The following is a 20462-nucleotide window of genomic DNA, read 5'->3' as shown; positions in this document are numbered from 1 at the left end:
ATATTTCATCTGACTCTGACTCAGAAGATCATGGTGATTATGATATAGTACTATGTTCAACTATTCCGCTAGGGTCAGGAAATTCATCTGACTCTGAAGATTCATCTGACCCTGAAGATTCATCTGACCCTGAAGATTCATCTGACTCTGAAGATTCATCTGACTCTGAAGATTCATGTTGTAATCGAGATGGAATGCCTCCAAGATATGCGAAACTCGATAATGATCTTTTTAAATTAACAAAGGAAATATTAAATCCAGATCAATTAGTAATTCTTAATGAAAAAATAAATATACTAATTTTGGACACAGTAAACTCTTTGTGTCCCTATAAATATGAGTCAATACAGCAGTGAAGATTTTACTATTTCATTGAACACAGATGATAGTTATGATACTAATAGTTTGTGTTCAAATGATAGTTATGAGAGTAGCTTTATTGATGACTCTGAGTATGATTCTGATAGCTTATACTCAAATGATGATGACACAACGAGTGATTTCTCGAGCTTCCTTGAATCTCAAAGTTCTGAGTCAGATTAAAAGTTGGCTTGGTGCCAAATGTGCGTGGCTTTAAGGAAAGATTCATAGTTAAATGAGTGTTAAAATCTCACAAGATTGTTCACCTATAAATATGGTTTATTGTGATACTTGCGAGAAGGAAGTAAAATATTATAAACAACATATTCTCACCGCAAAACATACATACAACATTCTAAATCAATTATCACCATTTCCTAAGAACAAAAAAAATTGTATTTACTGTAATAGAGATATCCTAAAGAAGGGGTTCAAAGCCCATCTTAAAACAAACAAACACTTGTCAAATTTAATCACTATTAAAAATACTGATGGAGCATTCAAAGGACATATCAGGATTCGAATCTTTAAATTCAGATCTCCTACACCAGAGTCTATAGTTGAAGCTGTAGAAATAGTTAAACCTGCTGTTCAAACGTTGATTAAAAAAACACTAAAAGAAATGAAACCACTTAAATTTTATATGGGAATAAAATTTCAAATGATGAGGGAAACAGGAGAAATATTTAAACCATACATGAGAACAGAGCCACACTTTATTTCTTCATATCAAGATTTTAAAACATCAGGAGTCTATGGTGAACTTATTAAACAAGAGGAAAGTGTGGGTAATTCACTCGTAGGAAGTGGATTCACTATAGGAGAAATTATTTACATAGACATTCATATTCTTAAATCAGATCCTCTAAAAGCTTCTTCTTACATTGATTTACCCAGTGTTATCAAAAATAGAAAAGCAGTTATCAATATCAAAAATAAAGACAATAAATGTTTTCTCTGGTCTATTTTAGCACACTTACATCCTCCACATTTTCATGATGAAAGAGTATCTCATTATAAAAAATATGAGAATACATTAAATACGAAAGATCTAAAGTTTCCGATGACTTTAAATGATATTCCTAAATTTGAAAAGATGAATAATTTATCAGTTAATGTTTATGGTCTAACAGAAACAAACAACATTCAGGTTTTAAAGCTTTCTGACAATTGTAAACAAACTCATATTAATCTTCTATATTTTAATTCAGACGAAAATTCACATTATACATACATCAAAGATATTGCTAAATTAATAAAACCACAAGTCTGTAAGAGAACAAATAAAATATATATTTGTTTGCGTTGTCTTAACTTCTTCCATACACAAGAAAGATTAGATAAACATTCAAATTATTGTGGCGAACATAAATCAACGGTAATCAATATGCCTAAAGAAGGCTCAAAGATCACATTCAAAGATAAAAAGAAAAAGATCAAACATCCATTTGTTATATATGCTGATTTTGAAAGTATTCTAGAAAAAATAGATACTGCTTCTCCAGATCCAAAAGAATCATACACAAATAAATATCAAAAACATACTCCTTGCGGTTTTTGTTATTATATCAAATCATCCGTTGGTGATAAATATAACAAGTTAGAGATGTATAGAGGCTCAAATACCCCAGAGGAGTTTGTGAAACGACTAGAAAAAGACTGTGTTCGATTAACCAAGATAATGAGAGAAACCAATAAACCAATGTCCTTGACGAGTAAAGAAAAAAGAGAATTTAGACAACCAAAGGCTGCCTGTCATATTTGTGAGGAAAAAATTGGTGAAGGTCTAAAGGTTAGAGATCATTGTCATCTCACTGGTAAATATAGAGGTCCGGCTCATCAAAGTTGTAATATTAATTATCAACTCCCCTCTTTCATTCCTGTCTTTCTTCATAACAACGCCCATTATGATACACATCTATTTATCAAGGAACTCTCAAAGACTTCTGGAAGTATCTCAGCAATTCCAAACACGGATCAGAAATACATTTCATTCACAAAAACAATTCACACATCTCCTATTACTCATATCAGATTTCTTGATACATTTAAATTCATGGCAAGTCCATTGGTTAACTTGGTTCAAAATCAAAAAGAGTTTCCATGTCTTTCAGAGTATTTTTTAGATAAAGATTTTCTAACACAAAAGGGAATTTACCCCTATGACTATATGGACTCATTTGAGAGATTCAATGAAACACAACTTCCTTCAAAAGAAAATTTCTATAACAAATTAAACAACAGTAATATATCTGATAAAGATTATGTACACGCACAAAATGTTTGGGAAAAATATAACATCAAGAATCTTGGCGAGTATCATGATTTGTATCTCAAAACTGATGTCCTTTTATTGGCTGATGTATTTGAAGCCTTTAGATCTGTTTGTCGCACTGGATATGGATTGGATCCTGCTCACTACTACACAGCACCTGGATTGGCCTGGAGTGCGATGTTGAAAATGACAAAACAAGATTTGGATTTGATAACCGATGTTGATATGCTTTTGATGATTGAAAAGGCAAAGAGAGGAGGAATTTCACAAGTCTGTTCAAAGAGATACGCAAAAGCAAATAACAAATATCTTCCAAATTATGATTCAACGAAAGAGAGTTCTTACTTGATGTACTATGACGCAAACAACCTGTATGGCTGGGCAATGTCTCAGGCTCTTCCTTATGGAAAACTTAGATGGGTAAAGGAAAAAGACTACAAAAACGTTTTACAAGATGTATGTATCTCTACACAAAAAGAATTGGATGATTCAAAGGTTGGTTATTATTTTGAAATTGATTTAAAATATCCAGAGGAACTCCATAACCTACACAAAGATCTCCCATTTGCTTGTGAGAAAGAAAGTCCAAAGAAGGAGTGGTTAAGTGATTATCAACGATCATTTAATATAGGTGAATCAACAGAAAAATTACTTACTACATTATATAACAAGAAAAATTATGTTCTACACCAAAGAAATTTGCGACAATATTTATCAAAAGGTCTAAGAGTAGAGAAGATCCATAGGGTTCTAAAGTTCAATCAAAGTCATTGGTTAAGGGAGTACATTGATTTCAATACACAAAGAAGAACAGAGTCAAAAACCGATTTTGAGAAAGACTTTTATAAATTGATGAATAATGCGGTCTTTGGTAAGACCATGGAGAATGTGAGGAAAAGACAAAATATCAGACTATCAACATCTTGGGAACAAGCATCAAAATTAATAATAGACCGAGTTTTACTAGAGCTGAGGTCTTTACTGAGAACTTTTGTGCGATCCATTTGGTTAAAGAGAGTATTGAAATGAACAAACCTATTTATATTGGAACAACAATTCTTGATTTATCAAAGTCATTAATGTATGATTACTTTTATAATAACTTGAGGAAGAAATATCAAAATGATGTTAATCTACTTTATATGGATACAGATAGTTTTATTTTGCAAATTAATACTGATGATGTTTATTCAGACATGAAAAAGGACATTAATATCTATGACACTAGTAATTACAGCCCAGAGAGTGAGTTGTTCTCCTCCAAAAATAAAAAGGTGATTGGAAAGTTTAAGGATGAATTAGGAGGAAATGTCATGAGTGAATTTGTGGGATTGAGGTCTAAGGCTTATGCTTATAAATATATTGTGAATAACGTTGAAAAAACTGATAAGAAGTTAAAAGGCATAAAGAAAAATGTCATAAAAGAAACAATAAACTTTAAGGATTATTATAACTGTTTAACAACAAAGAAAGAAGAGTTTAGAAAGATTAATGGAATAAGAAGTTATAAACATCAATTATATTCAGAAGAGATAAATAAGAAAGCATTGGGGGCTTTTGATGATAAGAGGTTTATTTTAGAAAATGGAATTGATAGTCTCCCTTATGGTTATATAAGTATATAAGTGATAAGTTAATGGGGTTAGGGATTTTAAGGGCTACCGCCACCTTTTTTACTATTATATAAATGATAGAACCAAGTATTAACCAGACTAAAGAGTGGAGGTGTAATCAACCTTGGTATATAAATGGAAAACATAACGAATGTGAAAAATATCAAATAGGTATAATTGAAAAGGCAACTGGTAAAAAAGTTCACAAAACAAATAAGAGAATTAATTTAAATACTGGTGAGTTGGGTAAAAAAGATGGAAATATTTTTGAGTGGACGGAAAACTTTGATGGTTGTCAGGAAAATATATACTTTAATTTAAAAATGGTATGTGGGAGAGGAGGCGCTCAGACAAGAACATTGAGGGAGGTTTACCATTTTATCTTAGCTCAGTTAAAATATCTTAATAAAGAACCAAACTCAAACATATTTTTTGTTAATATATTAGACGGTGAGGAGAGTTGTAGGAGAATTAAATTATTTCCCACACATAAACAAATATTTGTCGGGTCGATGTTTGAGTGGGTAAAAGGTTCATAAGGTCAGAAGGATCCCACAACTTTCCAGTATGTGTGAACCCCTAGCTCAATTAAAATATATTCATTATGTATTAGCCCAAGTAGATTAATTGACTCATGGTCCAAAAGGATCACAGGTTCACACTAGAGATCTGTGAACCCCTATCCCTCACACATACACATAAGTTAAACCTCAACTTTAGTTGAGGTTTAACTTATGTGTATGTGTGAGTCATAATAATATACAGCCCCCATCCCTAGCTCAATTAAAATATATTCATTATGTATTAGCCCAAGTAGATTAATTGACTCATGGTTCATAAGGTCAAAGGGCCCATAGTCTTTTGGGTTAATATGGGTGTTTTCCTAAATAGGGGTAAACGACATTAGATAGGGATTTCCCATGTTAAACGAGGTGTCCCAGAAGCAACATTATTACCCTACTCTCAAGGTTGTACAGTGTTCACTGTACAACTACAAGGCCTCAAAACTCGACCCGAATTAACACGATTTTCAATACAGGTATGAAAGATTTGCACCGAAAATCTTCATCGGGAGACAATATATACACCATAAAATAAATAGTTATAACGAAAATACAAATGGGAACAATTACTTAACTTGGATTTCGATGGATAGCATGGAGAGCTGAGAATAAACGAACCCTCGCCAGCAAGACCGGAAACGGAAGTCCTCTTAAATTAGAACCAAAAATGAATTACTTTACAAGATTAATAAGAGAGATGAATGTTAAGTATTGTGATGATAATACACCATTTCTTTCAAGGGAAGAGACTATTTGTATTGAGGAAATGTATAAGGGTTTAATGATATTTATTATTCAAAATAATTTTAATGGAAATGTTAATACAAGATACTATATAAATAGAATAATGATTTATTTTGAAATTAAACCCGAACTCAGGATAAAATATAGAGTTTCGAAAATAGCTCAAAAAAGGTTAGATGACTTGTTTTCCAAATATATAAATGAATGATTTTTTACCCGTTTGGGAAAATAAGATAAAATTTAATAACCATAAAAACATTCCAAATTCATTGAGATGTCTAATAGTTGGTTCAAGCGGATGTGGAAAAACCTGTTTGCTTTTAAAGATGCTCCTTACCCCCAACCTTTTAGATTATGATAATTTAATAATTTTTACGAAGTCAAGTTTTCAACCTGAGTATCAACTACTCTCACAGGGTTTTAATGCAGGTCTTAAAAAGGAAGACATTATCGGTTTATTTAAACTTCAAAACAAACTAAATGATTATAATATTGAAGATATAATACAATTATTTTGTGATACACAGAAATCAAAATCGAAACCAAAACCCATAACTTGTATTCTCAGTGATAATACGGATGATATACCTTCACCTCAAGATTTAGATAAATCAAAAAAGAACCTCATCATCTTTGATGATTTTGTTAATGAGAGAAACCAAACAGTAATGGACAGCTACTATACAAGAGGGAGACATTCTTCTTGTAATTGTATTTATCTTAGTCAGTCATATTTTCAACTCCCTCGACGCTCAATAAGAAACAATGCCAATACTTTTATTTTATTTAAGTTAAATTCAATAGATGTAAATAATTTTTGGAGAGATAATTGCTCTACGTTATGTAGTAAAAAAGAATTTGAAAATTATATGAAACACACGATTGGAAAATATAAATATATTGTTGTGAAACAAGATGAGATATTAAAGGATGTATTTTTATTTTAAACATAATTATATATATAAATGACAACAATTATTATTAACCTTGTGGGTAAATCTGCTTCTGGAAAGAACTTTCATAAATCTAAACTCTTGAATAGTAAGAATGAAAAGATTGTAAGTTTTTTTTAAAAACACCCTATGATTCGTTTTGTGAGTACTACAACCAGAGCAAAGCGACCAGGAGAAGTAGAAGGGAAAGATTATTACTACATTTCAATGGAGGAACATATGCGATTGAGGAACGAAGGTCAAATATTTGAGGAGGTCTCTCTTGGTTCTACAAAATATTCACATTGTAGGAGTGAGTTAAATAAAGTGAAATCTAATGGTCTTGGGATTTTAGAAACTAATCCTGAAGGAATGAGACAAATTATTAAACATTTGTGTGGTGATGGAGTTAAGATTTTATCATTCGGTTTTGATATCGATGAGGAGACTCAACGCAAACGTATGAAAAGCAGAGATACAAGTATTAGTGAAGAAGAAATAACAACTCGTATTAATACCAATAAAGAATTTGATGAAATATTTAAAGAAAAGGATTTATTTCAACACATTTACTATAATGATGAAGAAAAGGAAAATTTTCCCATTGACCTTTCCAATTCATTAAATGATATTTTTCAATACTAAATGAATGCCGAAGAAAGAGAAAGAAAGTTTAAGGAACATCAACAATTAGTTTCAAAAGTTGTTAAACAACAGGAAGAGATAAAGAAGAAACGGAGACAGAAACTAACTGGTGAAGAAGCCTTTGAAAGAAAACAAGAGAAATTTTTTAAACCGCTTTTAAAAACTCAACACCCTACAGTTCCCACGGTAGAATTTACTCCGAAAAAACTTCAAATGCTCAAAGATTTAAGTCAGATAACAAAACAAGAACTTGGAAAATTACAATATGATGATGAAGGATTATTTCGGAAACTTGAGGAGGTAAATCAACCACCTAATTATGTTGTGGAAGCTCTTCAAAACAATGAATATTCGGTGGGTTCAAAAACCAGAGCAGGTCTCATTCCAACAGAAGAACCAGCAGTGTTTCATCTTGTGGAAGAAAAGGTATTGATATTTAATGATGAATTGATGTTCTTGAGTTCTACTCAACCAAATGTTAAATTAACTCCAAGATTAATGTTTCTTCTAACAAACCCCGGATTCAGCGGTTCAAAATATTTTGAGGAACCACTTGATATGGAAAGAGAGGAAGATAGGGTATATATTGAGTTGCTAAATGCACTTGATTATGGAGTTTCTGTTGCTGGTAAAAGTAAGAAGAATGAGAAGGAGAAACATATTATTGATGCTTTAAGTAAGCTTGGTTCGGGTGTTAGTTTTCTTCCAAATGACCCATCACAATTAGTTAATAGGCTATTATTGTTGTTAGGTAGTAAGAAGGCTGGAAACAACAATTGTTTTAATGAATCCTCAGCCATTTTAGATCAGTTGATGAATATGAAAATAATTAATAAATGTCAATACAAAGATATTTTATTAGATATTAAATAAGATGAGAAGCACAATTCTTAGTTTTAATTTCACAACGAGCGATTACACAGCTTCATTCCCTTACCCACTACAACTTGACCCCCTTACCTCATATGAGGCATCTTTATTGTCGATGGAAACTTATAATACCTTGTTTAATATCACAGAGAAAAACAACAAGTTTAGTTATAATCCAGGAAGTGGATATAAAACTATAACCGTTTCACCTGGAGCTTACGAGATTTCTCAAATATCTTCAGAAGTCTCTCGCCTTATGAAAGAAAAAGGTGATGAACCAAAAAATATTGTAATAGATATTCAAAAACACAATTCAAAATCAACTATTAAACTTAAAAATAATTATAAAGTTGATTTCACGATTGAAAATTCGTTTAGAGAGCTATTGGGTTTCTCTTCAAAAAAGATTGAAACTAACGGTACGTTTTACAGTGATAATGTTATCCAAATATCCTCCGGTATAAATTCAGTATTAATTCATTGTGATTTGATTGATGGTGCTTATAACGATGGAATAAGAACAAATACAATATTTTCATTCAGTGCATACTCAACCCCGATTGGTTATAAATTTAATATGGAACCAAAAAATCTTGTCTATTTACCTGTGTCAGGAAAAACCATATACAGAGTAAATTTTAGGATAACCGACCAAGATAATCGTATGATATCCTTTAATGATGAAATTATATCCATCAGAATTCACCTACGTGAAGTTTTTCAATAAATAAATAATGGTTATTGTGAGAAAACATGAGTTGGGAAAATATAAAATAATTACAGGGGAGGGCATGTACCTTTCACCATACTATACAAGGTATGTGGGTAAAGGATACTATAAACCTAAGAGACAACAAGGTGTAGGTCATAAATTTCGAAATAAAGGAGATGGGATAATTGATACTCTAATGGGTATTGGTTCAACCATCCTTAAACATAAAGACCTAATTGGTTCAACTGCTTCTGCCGTGGGCTCCGTTGCGGGTGCTATAAAGAGTATAAAAGATGCTCAAAAGGAGTCTCATAAATTACAAGCAATCAAAGAAATAAAAAAAGGTAAAACTCAACTATCTTCACAAGAACGACAAAAAATCATTAAAATACTTGGGTCAGGGTTTCAACGATTTTAATACTATATAAATACAAGTATGGAAGCGATTGATAGTATCTATGATTTGGATGATACAATTATCATTTCAAACTCCACAAAAAAGGAAGACTATTTTAAGGTAAATGCTATAACAGGAACAGACTGGAATTCAAACGGAACAAAAAGTTTTGAAATAAATAATCAACAAACTTACTTGAATATAGCTGATAGTTTCTTGCTGTGTAAATTTAAATTCACTAAGGCTGCGAATAATACTAATGCTACACTCGTAAATGATTTCTTCTGGAAAATGTTTGATAGTGTCCGCCTGTATATTGGAACACAAGAGGTTGAAGCGGTTGATTATGTCTCTGCTACATCTGAAATGATGAAATTTACACTATATTCGTTTGGTGATAGAATGGGTAAGGGAGCTGTTGAAGGTTTTATTCCTGATATGTCAACGGGTACAACGGGTATATGGGGTTCGGTTGCGAGAGGACGCTGGCGTTGCATATTCGCCGCTTCTCCGACTGGATGGATGTACAGGGTCTGCTTCTACCTTTCTGACCTGACATCTCACACCTGTCCTGCCTTTTCACACCCGCACGTGCCGCGTGTTCTCCGGCTGGATAACGGAATCTGCTTTTGATGGTACGGAATACGGAATTCGAAAGGCCCGCTCCCGTTGATTGTGGCCGTGGCCTTGTTTGCCGGTGGCCTTGTGGCCTTGTTTGCCGCTGTGGTCTTGATTAGCGGCTGCAGTCGTTTGCCGCTGCGTTTGCCGCTTTGCCTCCTCGACCTTGGCCTCGTACTCGTCCCTTCGCTCCTGCCTGGCATGGCTCTGAAGTACTCCGCCGCAAGGCTTCTTCTGCTCAATACCCGCTCCACCCCATCATGCATCTCTGCCATCAAATCAAATGGACTCCTCCGACGACCCAGGTACATTCACCGTGGCTCCGGTCGCAAGTTTGTTTATTTGCAATCAGGTCACTCCATCCCCGTCCTCTGGTCGGCTCAGCGCACTCTCACTCTTCGTCCCAGCGCACCTGGTCACAGCAACCCACACGATCGCACCTCTTGCCTACGAACCCTGGCTAAATCACCTGAATTCATCCCTGCTGTTCAAAACAACATCAAGCTCACCCTGTTCAACACCCGGTCCCTCAACAATAAATGCCTCATCCTGAACGAATACATCCTGGATAACAAACTGGACTTTCTCTGTCTCACCGAAACCTGGCAACAACCTCTGGACTACTACACACTCAACCTCACCACACCCAATGGATATTCCTACGTCAATAAACCACGCTCGGAGGGCCGAGGTGGTGGAATTGCCGTTATCCACCGTCAAGACATCAAGACCAACCTCATCTCCATCTCATCTGCTCCATCATTTGAACACCTGGCTTTAAAACTCTCTGGTCACACGCAGTCAGTCATGGCTGTCGTCTACCGCCCTCCCAAACCACACCCATCATTCCTGTCTGACTTCTCCTACTTTCTGACCCAGCTATGTTCCCTCTCCCCCTCAATCCTCCTCCTTGGTGATTTCAATATCCACATGGACTCCACTGACTCCACAATAACCACTGACTTCACTGATTTACTCACCTGCTTTAACCTCACTCAACATGTCGACTTTCCTACCCATATCCGTGGTCACATTTTGGACCTTGTCTGCTCCACTGGATTAAATTTGCACCATCTCTATGGCTCCGACCTCACCCTCTCTGACCACTTAGCCATCACTCTGACCATCAACATCCCCGCCCCAACACCAAGGCATTATCGCACAATCAACTTCCGTAAGCTAAACGCTCTTTCACCTACCTCATTCTCATCCACCCTCTCTGAAAAAATGTCCACTTCTCCCTTCATTGACCTCCACACCCCTTCCGACCTCACTGACTACTACAACCACACTCTCTCCTCCTGCCTTGACCAGCTTGCGCCTGTAAAAACCAAAACAGTTTCTTTCACCCATTCTGCTCCCTGGTTTACCCCTGAACTCCACCTGATGAAAACTCGTGCTCGCCAACTTGAAAGACTCCGCAATAAAACGGGTCTCACAGTTCACTCCCAAGCCTACAAGGACCACATACAACACTACAAAGATGCCCTCTCCCGCGCCCGCTCTGCCTACTACTCTCAAATTATCCACTCTGGCTCCGGAAACCCAAAAGCACTCTTCTCGACAATAAACAAACTCCTCCGCCCCCTGAACACCACCACCCAGTCATTCACAGTAGACAACTGCATCTCCTTCCTCTCTTTCTTCCAACGCAAAATTGACAACATCTACAACAGCTTGACCACCGCCGCACCCGCTCCCCCTCCAACCACCTGCCCCCCCTTGTCCTGCCATCCCCTGTCTCGGTTCTCCCCAATCTCTCCTACTGACCTCTCTGAACTCCTCATAGGAATGAAAACTGCCACCTGCACTCTTGACCCCATCCCCTCCAGCTTTGTCAAAGCCTCCCTCCCTGCTCTCTCTCCACTTATCATTGCAACAATAAACTCCTCCCTGTCTACAGGCATCGTCCCACCTTCCCTCAAAATTGCTGCTGTTACCCCCATTCTAAAAAAACCTGGTCTAAACCCTGACACCCTAAACAACTTCAGACCCATCTCCAACTTACCCTTTCTGTCAAAAGTTTTGGAACGCGCTGTAGCCACTCAACTCAAACATCATCTCTCTGCCAATAACTTGTATGAAACATTCCAATCCGGATTCCGCTCCAACCACAGTACTGAAACTGCTCTCCTCAAAATCACCAACGACCTTCTCCTCTCCTCTGACGCTGGCAACCTCAACATTCTCGTCCTCCTCGACCTCAGCGCTGCCTTTGACACCATCGATCACACTATCTATCCTCCTCACCCGACTTGAATCCACCTTTAACGTCACCGGCACTGCCCTCTCTTGGATTAAATCATACCTCTCTGACAGATGCCAGTTCATCTCCATCAATAACTGCAAATCCCCCACTGCTCCCCTCCCCCAAGGTGTCCCCCAAGGTTCAGTTCTTGGCCCCCTCCTCTTCATCCTTTACCTGTCCCCGCTCGGTCACTTAATCCGCCGTCATGGTCTCCAATTCCACTGCTTCGCCGATGACATCCAGCTTTTCATCTCCACCAAGTCCGTCTCCACCGACACCCACTCTATCCTGACAAACTGCATCACTGAAATAAAATCCTGGCTTCAAATCAACTTCCTCAAGCTTAACTGTGATAAATCTGAAATAATCATCATTGGCCCAAAAACGCTCACAAAATCCACCCATAACTTTGCCCTCAACATCGACGGTATCCCAGTATCCACCTCCCCTCACATCCGGAATCTTGGCGTCATCTTTGACCAAACCCTTTCCTTCGACAAATACACTAAACAGATCACAAAGTCAGCCTTCTTTCACCTGAAAAACATTGCCCGTCTCCGCTCATCCCTCTCCTCCACGGCTGCAGAAACCCTCATCCACGCCTTCATCACGTCCCGTCTGGACTACTGCAATAGCCTCCTCTATGGTTCACCCTCAAAAATCACCAATAAACTCCAATACATTCAGAACTCCGCTGCCCGTCTACTCACTCATTCCCGGACCCGTGACCACATCACCCCCGTCCTTTACAAGCTTCACTGGCTCCCCATCCCCCAGAGAATCCAGTACAAAATCCTCCTCTTGACATACAAAGCCCTCCATAACCTGGCCCCATCCTACCTGGCTGACCTCCTCTCCAGACACACTCCCACCCGCAACCTCCGCTCTGCTGGTACCAACCTCCTGACCCCCTCCATCCGGACCAAATTCAGATCCTGGGGGGACAGGGCCTTCTCCATCGCTGCTCCCACCCTCTGGAACTCACTACCTCACACCATCAGAGACTCCTCCTCACTCACCACATTCAAAACATCACTAAAGACCCACCTGTTCAACGCTGCATTCAACATTCAACCCACAGCATTTAACCCCTGACTATCTCTTCTCCTTCTCCCTCCTTTTGCTTTAAATATTTCCCTATTGATTCTTGTCTTGTCTTTTTGATTCTTGTCTTATATATATGCCGTATATCGCTGCTGTTTGTTTTCTTGATTCTTGTCTTTTTGCAATTGTTGTTTTCATGTATTGTTATGCATTATGTTTTCCACTCTGTCAAAGCGCCTTTGGGCTTCTGGAAAAGCGCTATACAAAATAAATGAATTATTATTATTATTATTATTACAAACACAGACCCTGGTTATAGTCAAAGGAAGGCAATGTATAATGATGACACAAAACCAGAGAATAGTTTTACCGTAGCAGTACCTCTGAAAGGTATATTTGGATTTTGTGATTATGACAAAGTTTTGTATGGTCTTAAAATTAGATTTCAACTACAAAGGAATGATAATGTAAATAGATTGCTTTTTGGGGCTCAAAATGCTTTTGGTGATAATAATAAATTTGTTATTAATGATTTGTGTTGGTATATTAGTGAATATACTCCTAATCTTAAAACGGAAGAGATGTTAAATAGAAGACTTAACTCAAAGAAACCACTAAATGTATCATACCTTAAAAGAAGATGTCAACACGTTAAACTGGAACACACTACCTACACTTGGAATTTAGGTGTTCTTCAAGGAAAGCCACGATACCTATGGCTCATTTTTAAGAAACCAGATGGAGATGAAGGCACTGATAAGAATAATGCGCTGAGTGATAATGCTAAGGTGAAACAACTTCGGGTTTCTCTTGATGGCACATTTTATCCGCGAGATAGATTGGGAATTGATTGGGGAAAAAATGATTATGCGGAAGCCTACAAGTACTACCAAAAGGTGTGTGAAAGTAATGGTAATAATGATCCTATTTTGGATATGGTTGCATTTCAAAAACTTTATACAATCTACGCAATTGACCTGAGTTCTCAAAAGGAAACTATAAAGTCTAATCAAGTGGATACTTCTCTATACATTGAAAGAGGGGAGACTGAAGAGGTTAATGCATATTGTTTGCTTTTGGAGGAAACATAATTACAGATTAATACAGATAATGGTGTTATGATTAATATCACATAGGTTTTTTCTCATAAATAAATGGTTGGGGTATATGTTAATCAAATCAATCTTAATAAATTAACATCTTGTATTCAAAATCAAAAGCCTTGTATTATTAATGTTAATACAATTCAAAGAAAAGGAGCTGTAAGAATTGATGTTATACTCACACACACACAAGTAAAAACACTAAATGATGTTGGATCTCTTAAAATTAAAATGACCAAACCTATGTTAAAGAAATATTCAATAGACGAGTCAAGAGGAGGATTTCTCCTGTTTCTAATTCCTTTATTTGCTGGTTTAAGTGCGGCGGGAGCATTGACTGGTGGTATTTCAGCAGCGGTAAAAACTGCTAACGAAAGGAAGGCACAACTAAAAGCTCAAAAAGAATTGGAAAGACATAACAAGGAGTTGGAGAAACAAATTAGTGGAAGTGGTGTAATTGTAGATTTTGCTCAAAAACTTGAAAGTCTACCTGATAAAGCTAGATTGTTGGTTAGAGATATGCTTTCCTCTATCGCTCAAGCGGGTGTTAAACTAACTAAACGGGGTAATGGATTGTATCTTTCTCATAAATAAATGGATAAATGGTTTAAACAATTTGGAAAGAATACAACGTCAAATATAGAACTTACTAAGTATTGTAAAACACTAAAAATTGATAATGTGGTTATGTGTATGAGAGATGAATTAATACATATAAATAAGAATACAAAGAATATTATTATGAATTTAGACACACAGAATGGTTCTCATTGGGTTTGTATTCATAATAGTCAGGATAAATATTATTTTGATAGTTATGGTATGCCACCACCTGTTGAAGTAATACAATTCTTACAGAATGGTGTTTATCAAACATTTCAAGTTCAAGAAATTAATTCTAAATGTTGTGGTCAATTATGTTTATATGTATTATTTCAACTCAACAATAATGAAAATTTTTATGATATCATTTTTAATCTAATATAAATGACTTATGTTGGAAAAGATGGTTCTATCTTTGGAAAATCCTCTCAGGATATTGATTTATCAAATTATTATACAAAGGCACAGGCTGAACGACAAAAATATAGTGTAAGTAAAAATATTAATATGAAGAATACTTATAAATTAATCAATTATCCAAACCCTACAGATGCAAATGACTTAATTAGATTTAGTGATTTATCACAATATATATTTTTTAAGAAAACAGCACGTTTTGTTAAACAAGTAAAATTTACAACCACAACACCTGGTTATACTGACCATACACCTTTCCTCATTGAATTTAACTACCTGCTTACAATTGAATTTTATAAAGAAGGACATATAGTTAATATGCGAATTAATAAATGGGGGTATGATATGCCTGATTTAGGGTATAATTGGTCTTTTTCAATAAACATAGAAGATCTACATGATTTTAATCAGTCTCGTAAAGATGAATATTATCCACTTCGTGAGGATAAGGATTTATGTGGAAGTACAATTAATAAACAACAAATACATGGTTTTAAGAAAAGAAAAATATATGATAGTATAGCGATGGTTAGCATGACAAAGAAGGAAGGTCATGAGATAAGGATAGAAAGCCAAGGAATACAAACCAATTTGGTAGTGGGAAGATGGGGTGGTATTACCTGTCATAATATTAATCTCACATATATTTCTGATACATAAATGGCAGGAAGAAGACTACAAGAGAATTATAATTTTTGTATTCAAGGATACCTACAAGAAAAGGGTGCTCGGTATTACATCCCTTATGATTTGGAGCATATACATGGGAATTTTGTCATTAAAAACGGGCCTTATACTGATATTGTTAAACCCACAAATAGAGACTTGTTTAAAATATTAAATAAAAATGAACTTCTCAAAGTTATGAAATATAAAACTCTTTTAGAAATCGTCAACAAATCTTATTGGTATCCTATTATGAGAAAAATAATTATAGATACAAGAATATCTCAAAATCCAGATGAGTATATGTATAATATTCTTTGGGGCTCAAGCTCAAGGGTAGCAAGGGATGAGGAAGGAGTTAAAGAAGAGAAGGAGGAAAGAGAGAAGGAGGAGAAGGAGGAAAGGGAACAAAGAGAGAGGGAGGAGAGGGAGATGGAAATCAGAGCGATTCAAAAAAGAGTGGATGTATTACAGCAAGAAGATCAATCTCAACTCACTGAAGAGGAAAATAAAGAAAGAATGAATGCTGTGAAAATATTGATATCAAAAATTGCTAAGATAAATGAGGAAGGAGTTAAAGAAGAGAAGGAGGAAAGAGAGAAAAAGGAGAAGGAGGAAAGGGAGAAAAAGGAGGAGGAGAGGGAGAAAAAGGAGAAGGAGGAGAGGGAGGAAAGGGAGCAAAGAGAGAGGGAGGAAAAATATAAAAAGATGGAAATCAGTGAGATTCATAAAAGATTGAGTGTATTACAGCAAATAAATCAATCTCAACGCACCGAAGAGGAAATTAAAGAATTAACAACTCTTGAAGATAATGGTTTCAAAAATAACAACGTCAATGTCTTCAATTTCAGGGAGGAGATTTAAACGAGAAAGTGGTGAAGAAGAAGAAGAAGAAGAAGAAGAAGGAAAAGATTATGTGATTGATGATGTTGGTGTCATTGACTTTAGTTAGTTTTTATTTGTAAATAAATGGAGGAGAGAGTGAAGGCATTCCTTAGGATTCTTTATGTTTTAAAAATAAAGATTGAAATGTATATGTTGAAAACCAAAAAGGTTTTGATACTCTGTCGGAATTTTTCTGATAAATAAATATGAGTTATTGTCTCAAATGTAAAAAGAAAACTAAATCTAAAAATATCTTATGTTAAAGCTAAAAATAATAGAGTTTATCAAAAAGGAATATGTCAAGTGTGTGGCTCTAAAAAGTGCCAAGTCATCTCTCCTAAAAGAGGAGGAGACATACAAAAGTTTCTGTCAGGAAGTAAATTTACAACAACTGGAATTCCAGGGGAATTACACCTTCCAGGGTATTCTTTCTGTGGTCCAGGAACAAACTTGGATAAAAGATTAGATGAGGCTGACAATCCTAAACCTTGGTCTAAACCTACAAATAGGGTTGACGAAGTGTGTATGAAGCATGATATTGCTTATGGGAAAACCACTACGTTGACTGAAAAACATAAAGCCGACAGCGAAATGTTGTATAATTTGTCTTTGATACAAAATCCAACGTTGAGAGAGAAAGTTGATAGGTTTATTGTGAGAAATTTGATAAATGCTAAATTGAAACTTGGTCTTGGTTATTCCTCAAAAAACTATTAGGCTCTAATGATGTCATCAAGACTGAGGAGCTTTTGGCTGAAGAATTACACAAACCTATAATCACAAAGTTTAAAAGAAGGAAGGTTTATTCTAAATACACCGACCACATATGGTCCGCTGATTTAATTTAATTGAATAATGACAGGGGATACAGGTATGCTTTAACCGTTATTGATTTGAGGAGTAGATTTGCCTGGGTTGTCCCTTTAAAAAATAAAAGGGGTGATACTTTAATGTTAGCCTTTAAGCTAATATTTGATCGGGATAAAAGGAAACCAAAGAAGTTATGGACTGATGAGGGAACAGAGTCCTATAACAAAATATTCATGAAATTTCTTAAGGGGAAGGGTATTAAATTATACAGCACCTTTAATGAAGGAAAGGCAGTTGTTATTGAGCATTTTAATCGTACTTTAAAAGAGAAATTATATAAAAAATTCACACAACTCGGTTCTCAAAAATGGGTGTATTTAATTCAGGATATTGTAGATAATTACAATAATACAGTTCATTCATCAACAAAATCAAAACCATTGGAAACATTTACAAAATTACAATATGAAAAGGAGATTAATTTGAGAAAGCCCAAGTTTAAAGTTGGTGATATTGTAAGAATATACAAATGGAAAAGTCATTTTGAGAAAGGTTATACACAAAAATGGACTCGTGAATTATTTAAAATCATTGATGTAATGGATACAGTCCCTTGGACCTACAAATTATATGATTTAAATGGAGAAGAAATCTTGGGTTCATTTTACTCACAAGAATTACAAAAAACAAAACTGACAAGCCATTAAACAACAACCATCCATATATTAGTGATAAGATAATGGGGTTAGGGATTTTAACGGGCTACCGCCGCCTTTTTACTATTATATAAATGATAGAACCAAGTACCAACCAGACTAAAGAGTGGAGGTGTAATCAACCTTGGTATATAAATGGTAAACATAATGAGTGTGAGAAATACCAGATCCGAGAGGTTGAGAGTGTCAGAAGGTCCTCAAGACGGATAAACGTATTCATTTGTTAAGTGGGGTAATGGAGGGCGGGAAGAAAAATATATTAGAGTGGAGTGAGAACTTTGATGGTTATCAACCGGATAATAAATATTATAATTTTAAAATGGTATGTGGATCGGGAGGAGGACAGACCAGGTCCCTCCGTGAAACATATCATTTTATAAACGCACAGAGAAAGGTACTTGATGTAAAGTTTATCAATATCCTAGATGGGGATGAGTTCCATAAGAGAATGGAGTTGTTTAAAAAATTAGAAAATGAGCAAATATTCATAGGATCAATGAGGAATTTTGAATGTCGCGTGGTCCTTGGAGGTTAAGTAAGGACTCCCCCATTCACTTACATGTAAAAGGAGAAGGGGGTGTCGCGGTAATCGGGGGAAAAATGGGCAGTTTGGGGAAAAGTCCCAACTAAATACATGGGTGTCCTGGAAGCCCCATTATCTCCCTACTCAACATGCACCTGCCAACACCCAAATCCCAACAGGTTATTAAACATAAAAAGTGGCACCATAGCTCAATTAAGATGTCTTGCTGATAATTATTGAGCTATCACGATTTTTGTTGCCATGAAATGGTGCAGCCAGTAAGGGGAATTACCTTAATCCCAGTAAAGCTCTCGTTTTAAATTTCCTGGAATCGGCTTATTGGCAGAGAAGTGACGTCAAGCTTAATCGGAGAAAGCCAAGCACAAGCAGCAACACAGCTCGATCTCAAGCAGCAATTAGCGCTGTGGTTGGAAACACTGGTGTTCATTGAAATTCCAAATGGTGTTTCCACAAGTCAATTGGCTACACAACAGTGGGTCTGCAATTGGCAGCACAGCAGGGGTCTGCTATTGGCAGCACAGCAGGGGGTCTGCTATTGGCAGCAAAGCAGGGGTCTGCAATTGGCAGCAAAGCAGGGGTCTGCAATTGGCAGCAAAGCAGGGGTCTGCTATTGGCAGCAAAGCAGGGGTCTGCTATTGGCAGCAAAGCAGGGGTCTGCTATTGGCAGCAAAGCAGGGGTCTGCTATTGGCAGCAAAGCAGGGGTCTGCTATTGGCAGCAAAGCAGGGGTCTGCTATTGGCAGCAAAGCAGGGGTCTGCAATTGGCAGCAAAGCAGGGGTCTGCTATTGGCAGCAAACCAGGGGTCTGCAATTGGCAGCACAGCAGGGGTCTGCAATTGGCAGCACAGCAGGGGTCTGCAATTGGCAGCACAGCAGGGGTTTGCAATTGGCAGCACAGCAGGGGTCTGCAATTGGCAGCACAGCAGGGGGTTTGCAATTGGCAGCACAGCAGGGGTCTGCAATTGGCAGCACAGCAGGGGTTTGCAATTGGCAGCAAAGCAGGAGTCTGCTATTGGCAGCAAACCAGGGGTCTGCTATTGGCAGCACAGCAGGGGTCTGCAATTGGCAGCACAGCAGGGGTCTGCAATTGGCAGCACAGCAGGGGTTTGCAATTGGCAGCACAGCAGGGGTCTGCTATTGGCAGCACAGCAGGGGTCTGAAATTGGCAGCACAGCAGGGGTCTGCAATTGGCAGCACAGCAGGGGTTTGCAATTGGCAGCACAGCAGGGGTTTGCAATTGGCAGCAAAGCAGGGGTCTGCTATTGGCAGCAAAGCAGGGGTCTGCTATTGGCAGCACATTGTGTCATGTATATGAAACGAAAACATACGGACTGGTTTTGTGCAAATATTATGCATTGGGCTTATACATCTGGGATAATTGCAATTACACCCACCCTTCACCAGCTCCCTCCTCTCCTCCCTTTTCCATCCAAAGGAAGAAAATGCCAAGACGGATGAAAATCTATTTTCTCTCAAAACTTGATGGAATCAAACAAAACTTGCACATGCACAACTTCAGGGTGCCATCATTGATCCCTGTAAGTTTCAGCTTTCTCGGTCAAATCCTCTTGGTGGAGTAGATGAAACATACATACTGCTGTGATGATAATGGAGTAGAAGTAGATGTTACCAGTCAGCTGGTACTCATTTTGAAGACCTTGGAAGGATGACAGGCTGAGTTAACCCACCTGGTGTTAT

At 36.8% G+C, this 20462-nt stretch overlaps 1 protein-coding gene across 1 annotated transcript in view; it reads right to left on the bottom strand.

Annotated features, from left to right (window-relative positions):
- LOC137423113 (epidermal growth factor receptor kinase substrate 8-like) overlaps positions 1-20462 on the bottom strand; it is a 240726-nt gene that overhangs the window by 216371 nt on the left and 3893 nt on the right. The window lies entirely within an intron of this gene.

Source organism: Myxine glutinosa, chromosome 3 (genome assembly GCF_964187855.1).
Source record: "Myxine glutinosa chromosome 3, kmMyxGlut1.1, whole genome shotgun sequence".
NCBI classification, from domain to species: Eukaryota; Metazoa; Chordata; class Myxini; order Myxiniformes; family Myxinidae; genus Myxine; species Myxine glutinosa.
Note: the sequence above shows the minus strand (reverse complement) of the source record. Positions and strands in the feature narration are given on the sequence as shown.